We start from the raw sequence: 9,696 nt of genomic DNA, 5'->3' as shown, positions 1-9,696 counted from the left end.
AGGTACTGACCAACCTCCCCACACTTAAAGCTTTGCACCGTCCTCGGTGCCATCTGTCAGGAATAAAGGGGGGCTGGTAGCAGCATCTCCACAATCGGGACCGTCATGGCTCCCTGTGCTGGTAAATGAAGTGGAGTCCGGGGTGTCTGGTTCTTTTTCAGGTGGGTGGTTTCCAATAATCAGCTCCTTGAGGTATGTAAATCGGTGCTTGTTACGGTGCTCACTTTGCTTTCCTTTCCGGTCAAGCCGGTCTAGCCTCTCAAGTATCTGATGGAGCAGTTGGTTTGTTGAAGGTGCTTGTGATGTGGAAAGAGAAGGAATGTCTTCTGCTGGTTCTGTGCTCTGGTTGATAGTGACTGCTGGAGGTCTGATATACTTCCCGTTGGAGACGTATTGATCATCTCGTGGAATCATGGCCTTGGTGTCCCCAGCTCTGTAGGAGACTCCGGCTGCTGAGACTAGATTTGAAACTAAGGCGGGAAAAGGTAGATTGCCCGCAATCTGTATGTGTCCCATAGCATGCCGAATGTGTCTTGGTAAATTAAGGTGCTAGTCTGTAAGGATACATCAAAGTAAAACTGCCATGTCTGCGGTGAAAGAGGACTCGTGAGTGCTCGAAAAGACGTAATGGGACATAATCTGTGCCCGTATTCGAGCCTCCAAGGTTAGTGCTGAAGCCAATATGCCCTTAGGTCGGGACCGATGGTATCCATAGATCCATCTGCTGCCAGGTTGTGCTATAACTCTGAGAACGGCGTCCCAATTAAATTGGTATGTTTGGCGTTTGAATGAGGCTTCTTGGAATGCGTCCAATCCTTTTGGAGCAGAGGGAAGATCTAAAGCTCGTTGAATAGCCTCTTCTGTTATGGGAACTTGCTTCTGACGGGCATAGACAGACTGCATGGTTGGCATGTGAAAATTGGAGTAGAATTCAACTACCCATGAAAGGTTAACCTGCCTTGGCTGTCTCTGTAGGAATCCACATTGTCTACTCTCAATGCGGGGCTCAACAAATTCAGCAATGTTGGTCGGGAGGATGAGAAGGTATTCGTTATTATAATTTCTCTCAACTAGGATAGGGAACATCTGCTCACAGTAGCGGTTAGGGAACCGCGTAGTGTCCTTTGCTGGGAAAGCTTTTTCTTTTTCATCGACCTTGATTATCCTCTTGATTCGTTTTGTTGAGGGCTTTACTGCTGCTGAAGATGGCTCTGCCACTAGTGTTCTTTTAGTTTCTTTTCTTGCTGGTGGTTTGGGAGTAGCTTTCTATTTATCTTTCTTGGTGGCCATCTTGAAAAAGGAAAAACGAAAGTAATATGTAAAGCTAAGGGTTCAAGCAAGGGAGGGAATATTATGGGTGATAATCAATGCACGGTAAAGAAGGATGTCGTTAACACATGGTCATGACTACATGTGAAAAGTTCATCAATGGAAATATAGCAAGTGCATGTGAAGGAAATTAAATGCAAGATGTTTATTGGCATGCTGGTAAAGGTATGAGTAGCATAGATCAAGCATTCAATGTCCAAGTTAGATTACCAACCCTTTCAAACTAACAACCTGTTTGTATTGACAATTATATTTAATTAATAAAATATAAAAGGGGTTTTGTGAAAAAAAGGCATTAGAATAGTATAATAGAGTAATATAAAAATAATGCACAATGCCATACAGGCTTTTTCACAAATACATAGCATGCATGGTGAATATGTTATTGAAAGGATTAAATTGAACATGCAAGCAACCCTTTAAGAAGTAATTTTAATTGTCAAACAATTTCACAATAACTCACAAGCAAAATATAGAAGTAAATAATCACCTAATTAAATTTCTAACACCAATTAAAGGAATAAAAAGAAAGGAAATGAAAGAAAAAAAATATAGATAATGAAAGTAAAAGAAGAAAGCATAAATAAAAATAATAAAGGAAAAGTAAAAAGTAAAGAAAGAAAGAAAAGAACCTTGATAATGGATGTGAAAAATAAGGAAGGGGCAAAGTAAAAAGTGAGAAAGAATAAAGAAGGAAGAAGAAAGAAGAAAAAAATAAGAAGGGAAAAGAAAAGATTTAGATTTGGGGAGGAAAAGATAAGATATCTTGGCTGAACTGGATAAGCTGTGCGTCGCATGTGATATGGACGCGTGGGTCACGCGATCGCGTGGTGGGTGATAAGTTCAGGTAACGCGGACTCGTGGGTCACCCGATCGCGTGGCCTGATTTGTGCTATTGGCGCGAGTGCAGCCTCGTGTATGCACAACTCTCTGTTTTATACTCATTTTGCCAAATTTTGGGGTGACGCATTCTCGTGGGTGACGCGGACGCGTGAATGGCCATATTTTGAAAATGATGCGGACGCGTGGGTCACGTGTTCACGTGATAGGGCTTGTGCTTCTAGCATCATTCCAGCCCAGCTCCATCATAACTCTCTGCCATACGCCTCTTTACGTCGATTTTGTAGGGACACGCGTTCGCGTGGGTGACGCGGATACGTGGGAGGCTCTTTTTCAGAATGATGCGGTCGCGTGGGCATATTTGTGCCTAAGGCACGCCTCCAGCCATGCTTTTGTGTGACTTTCTGTTCAATTCTCTTTTCTTCCAAATGGACCTATGACGCGGATGCGTCAGCGACGCTTGCGCGTCGCGTGCTCTCTTTTTTTTTATATATGTAGGATGTAGATGCAAATGCAGGCTATATGCAGAGATAATGAGAAGAGTCATTAACAAAAATAAAAATATAATATAGTAAAATAGGAGTCATTAACAAAAATAAAAATAGAATAAAGTAAAATAAAACTAAGACTGAAAAAGAACGATCATACCATGGTGGGTTGTCTCTCACCTAGCACTATGCTTTTACGTCCTTAAGTTGGACACTCGTTAGGCTCATTCTGCTTCTGTTGGTGGGTCTTCCAAGAGGAAAACCTTTAATTCTTTGTGATCATTAATCTTTTCTCCATGGTAAAGCTTCAAGCGATGTCCATTGACCTTGATGAATTTAGAGCTAGAAGGGTTACGCAGGTGAAAAACTTCGTATGGCTCTTCCTTTTCTACTCTATAGGGACCTTCCCATCTTGATCTCAGTTTACCTGGCATGAGCCTCAGCCTAGAGTTATATAGAAGAACTAACTCTCCTGGTTTGAATTCTCTCCTTTTTTATATGCTTGTCCTGGACAGCCTTCACAGCGTCTAAAGTCTTAGACGCATAAGCAATTACAAAAGGGTCTTTACCTTCGTGCTGAACCAGCGTCGCTCTTACTGCATGGTTGGAGGCGTCACACATAATTTCAAATTGCTGGCTCCAGTCTGGTCCTCTCACAATTGGAGCTTGAGTCAGGGCGATCTTCAGCTTATCAAACGCTTGCATGCAATCCTCACTGAACTCAAACTCAATATCTTTCTGCAGTAATCTGGATAAAGGCAATGCTACCTTACTGAAGTCCTTAATGAATCTCCTGTAAAAACCTGCGTGGCCAAGGAATGAACGGACTTCCCTCACAGAAGAGGGGTAAGGTAAACTAGAAATGACATCTACCTTTGCTAGATCTACAGAAATACCAGTATTAGACACAACATGTCTTAGTACAATTCCTTATTTTACCACAAAGTGACATTTTTCAAAATTCAATACAAGGTTTCTACTAACACACCTGTCTAATACTCTAGACAAACTATCCAAGCAAAGGCTAAATGAATCACCATATATGCTAAAATCATCCATAAAAAATTCCATACAGTTCTCAATAAGATCTGAAAAGATACTCATCATGCATCTTTAGAAAGTAGCAGGTGCATTACATAAGCCAAAAGGTATTCTTTTATAAGCATACGTTCCAAAGGGACATGTAAAAGTGGTCTTCTCCTGATCTTCAGGAGTTATATGAATTTGAAAGTAGCCTGTATAACTATCTAAAAAGCAATAATGGGATTTACCTGACAGGCAATCAAGCATTTGATCAATAAATGGCAAGGGTTAGTGATCCTTGCAAGTGGCTTGGTTGAGACGCCTATAGTCAATGCAAACTCTCGATGAATTCTGCACTCTAGTTGTCAGGAGCTCTCCATGCTCATTCTTTACTGTTGTGACTCCAGACTTCTTGGGCACCACTTGTACTGGACTGACCCATTCACTGTCTGAGATAGGGTAAATGATATCTGCTTCAAGTAGTCTGGTTACTTCTTTCTTGACAACTTCTAAGATGGTTGGATTTAATCTTCTTTGAGGATGACGGACAGGCTTTGCTTTCTCTTCTAGGAATATTCTGTGTTCACAAACTTGAGGGCTAATGCCTACTATATCAACCAAGCTCCATCCTATTGCTTTCTTATATTTTTTCAGCACACTGAGCAGTTGCTCTTCTTATTGAGAAGTGAGTTCCCTTGCAATGATAACTGGGAACTTCTGAATATCCTTAAGGTAAGCATACTTGAGGTGTGGAGGAAGGGGCTTTAATTCTGATTTAGGCTCTTGACTAGGCTCTGGATCGTTCGGGGCTAGTGATAATGGCAAAGTGTCTGCATTGTGTTCAGAGGGTGTTCCCACACTTGGACCTTGCTCCATGTGTTTCTCTTCTATTTCTTCTTGGTGAACTTCAGCTACAGTTTCATCAATGATTTCGCACTGGAAGGTAGAATGATCTTCTGGAGGGTGCTTCATAGCTTCATTTAAACTGAAACTTACTGTTCTGCCATCTATTTCAAAGGAGTAAGTTCCTGAGAATGCATCCAGCTTGAATTTTGGAGTCTTCAGGAATGGTCTTCCAAGCAGGATTGATGATGGTCTTCCTGAGTCATTAGGGGACATTTCCAGGATATAGAAGTCAATAGAAAATGTGAGCCCCTTAATGCTCACTAATACATCTTCAGCAATTCCAACCACTGTAATAATGCTTTTATCTGCTAACACAAAATGAGCTGCCGACCTTTTTAAGGGAGGGAGCCTCAAGGTATCATATATAGACAATGGCATTATACTAACACACACTCCTAAGTCACACATGCAATTAGAAAATATTACACCTCCAATGGTACAGTTAACCATGCATGGACCTGAATCACTACATTTTTCAGGTATACCTCCCATTAAAGCAGATATAGAACTACCTAAAGGAATAGTTTCTAACTCATTAATTTTATCTTTATGAAGGCATAAATCCTTTAGAAACTTTGCATATTTAGGTACCTGCTGAATGACATCAAAAAGGGGAACAGTTACCTCAACCTTTTTTAATATTTCTACCATTTTGGGATCAAGTTCCATCTGCTTTCTGGACTTCTTTTCCAGGTGTGGAAATGGGATAGGGATGGCGTCCTGTACAGCTTCAGCTTCCATTGGTTTACCGTTCCTTGGTCGAACTGCTTCTTCTTCAACTATGTCTTGTACCTTATCTTCTTCTTCAGCATCTTCCATTTCAGCATCTTCTACTTCTATCACATCCTCAGCTGGGGCGTGTACTATTGGGCGTAGCTCCTCATGGTTCCTCTCTGGCAGTGTAGTTCCGGACCTTAAGGTGATGGCATTGATGCCACCTTTAGGATTAGGTAGGGGTTGAGAAGGAATTCCACTGGATCTTAAAGGTTGGTTAATGGAATTAGGTAATGAATCTATCCTGGAGGCGAGAGCTTGTAAAGTGGCATTCAGACCATTTAAAGTAGGGTTCAGCTGCGTCTGCATGTCTTGTTGTCCTTGTGCAAGAGAACGAAGCATCTCGTCATTTGATGAGGAATTAGGATAGGTGATCTGAGGAACTTGTTGTTGGTTGTGCTGGGATCCTTGAGATTGTCTTAGGTGAGGTGCTCTGTAAGGCTGGTTCTGATTCTGTTGTCTGTTGTTGTTATTCCACCTCTGGTTTCCATTGTTATCGATACCTCCTTTGTTATAGTTGTCCCTCTAGCCATGGTTGGAATTATCTCTCCAATCCTGGTTGAAATTTTCCTGCCATCCTTGGTTATAGTTTCCACCTTGGTTGTAATTGCCGCCTTGTTAATTGTATCCTTGATTCGGGCGGTCATAGAAGTTATGTGTAGCTGCCACACTATTATCTTCTTATTGGAGCTGCGGACATTCATCAGCATAATGACTATAATCAGCACAGATTCCGCATACTCTCTGTGGGACTAACTGTTAGCTCTGTTGTGGTGGGTGAGGCTGAGCTTGTTGTTGTTGGTACAACTGCATTTGCTTCAGTAGGTTGGTCATTTCACATATACTCTGTGTAAGAGCAGTAGTTTCAATGCTAGAGGAAACCTCTGCAACAGCTTTTGAGTGGTTGTGCCAGTGCCTGTGATTCTTAGTGGACTCAGCTAACTCGCTGATCAGTTGCCATGCTTCATCTGCGGTCTTGTACTTTTTCATAGAACCATTACTAGCACCATCTAGTGTAGTTTTATCCTGAGGCTTCATGCCTTGTGTGAAGTAGCTGATCAACACCAGTCTGTCGATTACGTGATGGGGGCATGCGTCTAGAAGGTTCTTAAAACGCTCCCAGTACTCATAAAGAGTCTCTGATTCTCCTTGAACAATGCAGGAGATCTCTTTTCTCAGTCTATCTGTGACTTCAGCTGGAAAGTATTTTTCCAAAATTCTCTCCTGAGTGTATCCCAGTTGGTAACAATCGCTTCAGGTTGGGAATAGTACCACTCCCTCGCCTTTCCTTCAAGAGAAAACGGGAAGGCAGTTAATAGAATAGAAGTTTCATCTGCACCATTACGCCTAACAGTAGAACAGGCTGTTTGGAAATTCCTTAGGTGCTTGATAGGCTCTTGAGCAGGTAAGCCATGAAACTTGGGCATCAAGTTGATTAATGCAGTTTTCAGTTCAAAATCTGCAGCCAGAGTTGGATGATGTACTTGATACGGCTGCAATGTAAAATCTGGGGCTCCATCCTCCTGGAGAGTAATCCTCCTAGGTGGTGCTATTCTATCTGCACGAGAATCAACTGAATCAGTAGTAAAGGAGCTTATTTCGCTCTCATATGGCAGTTTAGATTTGCCCTTAGATGAGACAGGTGAATTGATAATAATCACTTCACCACCCTCAGAGGCTATCCTGCGCCAAGCTCGGATCAGGCAGTGAACGTGTCATTTAATGAAAGAAACATATAGCTCATGGTAAAAATAAAAATAACATATGCAAATAAAATAAAATATGTACACCAATTAATAATTCAGCACACAATTGCAACTCCCCGGCAACGGCGCCAAAAACTGACGTGCAGGCTGATGAGCAGATAATTTATACGCTTTTTGACATTGTTTTTAGTATGTTTTTAGTAGGATCTAGTTACTTTTAGGGATGTTTTCATTAGTTTTTATGTTAAATTCACATTTCTGGACTTTACTATGAGTTTGTGTATTTTTCTATGATTTCAGGTATTTTCTGGCTGAAATTGAGGGACTTGAGCAAAAATCAGATTCAGAGGTTGAAGAAGGACTGCCGATGCTGTTGGATTCTAACCTCCCTGCACTCAAAGTGGATTTTCTGGAACTACAGAACTCGAAATGGCGCGCTTCCAATTGCGTTGGAAAGTATACATCCAGGGCTTTCCATCAATGTATAATAGTCCATACTTTGCCCAAGTTTAGACGACGCAAACTGGCGTTCAACGCCAGCTCTCTGCCCAATTCTGGCGTCCAACGCCAGAAACAAGCTGCAAAGTGGAGTTCAACGCCCAAACTGGCACAAAAGCTGGCGTTCAACTCCAAGAAGGACCTCTACACGTGTAACATTCAAGATCAGCCCAAGAACACAACAAGTGGGCCCTAGAAGTGGATTTATGCATCAATTACTTACTTCTGTAAACCTTAGTAGCTAGTTTATTATAAATAGGACATTTTACTATTGTATTTGGCATCCTGGATTGCATTCTAATCCTGTGATCACGTTTTGAGCCATTGACAATGGTGATGTATCACATAAAGCCAGCCATGGAAAGGAGTAAGACTGATTGGATGAAGATAGCAGGAAAGCAGAGGTTCAGAGGAACGAAAGTATCTCTATTCGCTTATCTGAAATTCTCACCAATGATTTACATAAGTATTTCTATCCTTATTTTATTAATTAATTTCGAAAACCCCATTACCATTTTATATCCGCCTGACTGAGATTTACAAGGTGACCATAGCTTGCTTCATACCAACAATCTCCGTGGGATTCGACCCTTACTCACGTAAGGTATTACTTGGACGACCCAGTGCACTTGCTGGTTAGTTGTGCGAAGTTGTGAACCATGGTATTGACATCATATTTTTGGCGCCATTTCCAGGGAAAGAAAGAGCGATGAATTTTACATAATCAAAGTGTAATCACAATTTCTGCGCACCACAGGCAGAAGTCGGCTAATTAAGAAATCAATATAAAGAATGCGTTGAGAGTATAGTTCTTAACCAGCTGAGATCCGCCTTGTCAATTTAGAAAAGTTGTCACAAAATTTAGAAATAAAAATATTGGGAGTATGAGTCCCAGGTCGTCTCCCAACGAGTTGCAGGAAAGGGTGCTAACTTATTAATCAGGAATTTTTGAAAGAGTTTAAGTTTGGATAATGAGCAATAATTATAAATGAAAGCAATAAAACTAAGAATTATTATTAATATAAAAAGGCCTTGACTGGGGGAATGATTAATTAGAAGTTCTATCCTTGTTGGGATCTCTTAAGTGTAGTATAAAAAATGTTGTTGTTTTCACTTAGTTAACCCTTACTAAATAAAGAAAAGTCAAGTGATTGAGCTAATCCTTATTCGCAAATCCTAGTCCTCTCCCTTGGGAAGGTCTAGCGTTAGTAAATACAGAACTAGCTAACAACTTCCAGTTTAATCAGCACTTAAGCCTTCCAACTCAAGTGTCTCCTTTTAATCAACCCCTATGTCAAGTTTGGGAATCTACTTCATTGACATTAATATAATACTCAGAAAAATATAAGAAGACATAATAAATTAATTAAAATAAAATGGAGACAAATTAATTAAAAGTAAAATTAATCTTCTTCACTAACAATTCATGAAAATAATCCAATTAGAACTCTAAATAAAATAAATAAGGATATGGAAGAGTAAGGGACAAGTAAACAAACTAGAATAATATCTTCAACGGACGTAATGACTCTTCAATATCCAAAAGCATGAAATAATGAATGTAAAGTGAACCTAGAGGGAAAGTAATCCTCTCAAAATTTCAGATCTAAAAACCTAAAACTATCCTAATGTATCTAAAGTTGTATGTCTATTATGTCTAAGATGTGTGTGTTGAGTCTCTGCATGTTCCCTAGCTTTATTCTGTGTTTTTGGGACGAAAACTGGGTCAAAATATGGCCCAAAATCGCCCCGAGCGTTTTCTGTTAATTCCGCAAATCGCGCAGGTCACGCATACGTGTCGTCCACGCATTCGCGTCATTCAGCGATTTTCCTCCATTCCACGTGTTTGCGTGGGCCATGCGCTCGCGTCGGTGTTCGCTGGTCATCTCCTTAGTTTCTTGTATTCCTTCCATTTTTTGCAAGCTTCCTCTCCATTCTCCAAGCCATTCCTACCTTATGAAGCCTGAAACACTTAACACACGGATCACGGCATCAAATGGTATAAAAGAGAATTAAAATATACTAATTAAAGGTCTCTAGAAAGCAAGTTTTCAATCATAAAACACTATTAGGAAGGAATTTTAAAATCATGCAATTAGTATGAATAAGTGGGTGAAGATTTGATGAAACCA

Source organism: Arachis ipaensis, chromosome B06, assembly GCF_000816755.2.
Source record: "Arachis ipaensis cultivar K30076 chromosome B06, Araip1.1, whole genome shotgun sequence".
NCBI classification, from domain to species: Eukaryota; Viridiplantae; Streptophyta; class Magnoliopsida; order Fabales; family Fabaceae; genus Arachis; species Arachis ipaensis.
This window is presented reverse-complemented; position numbering follows the sequence as displayed.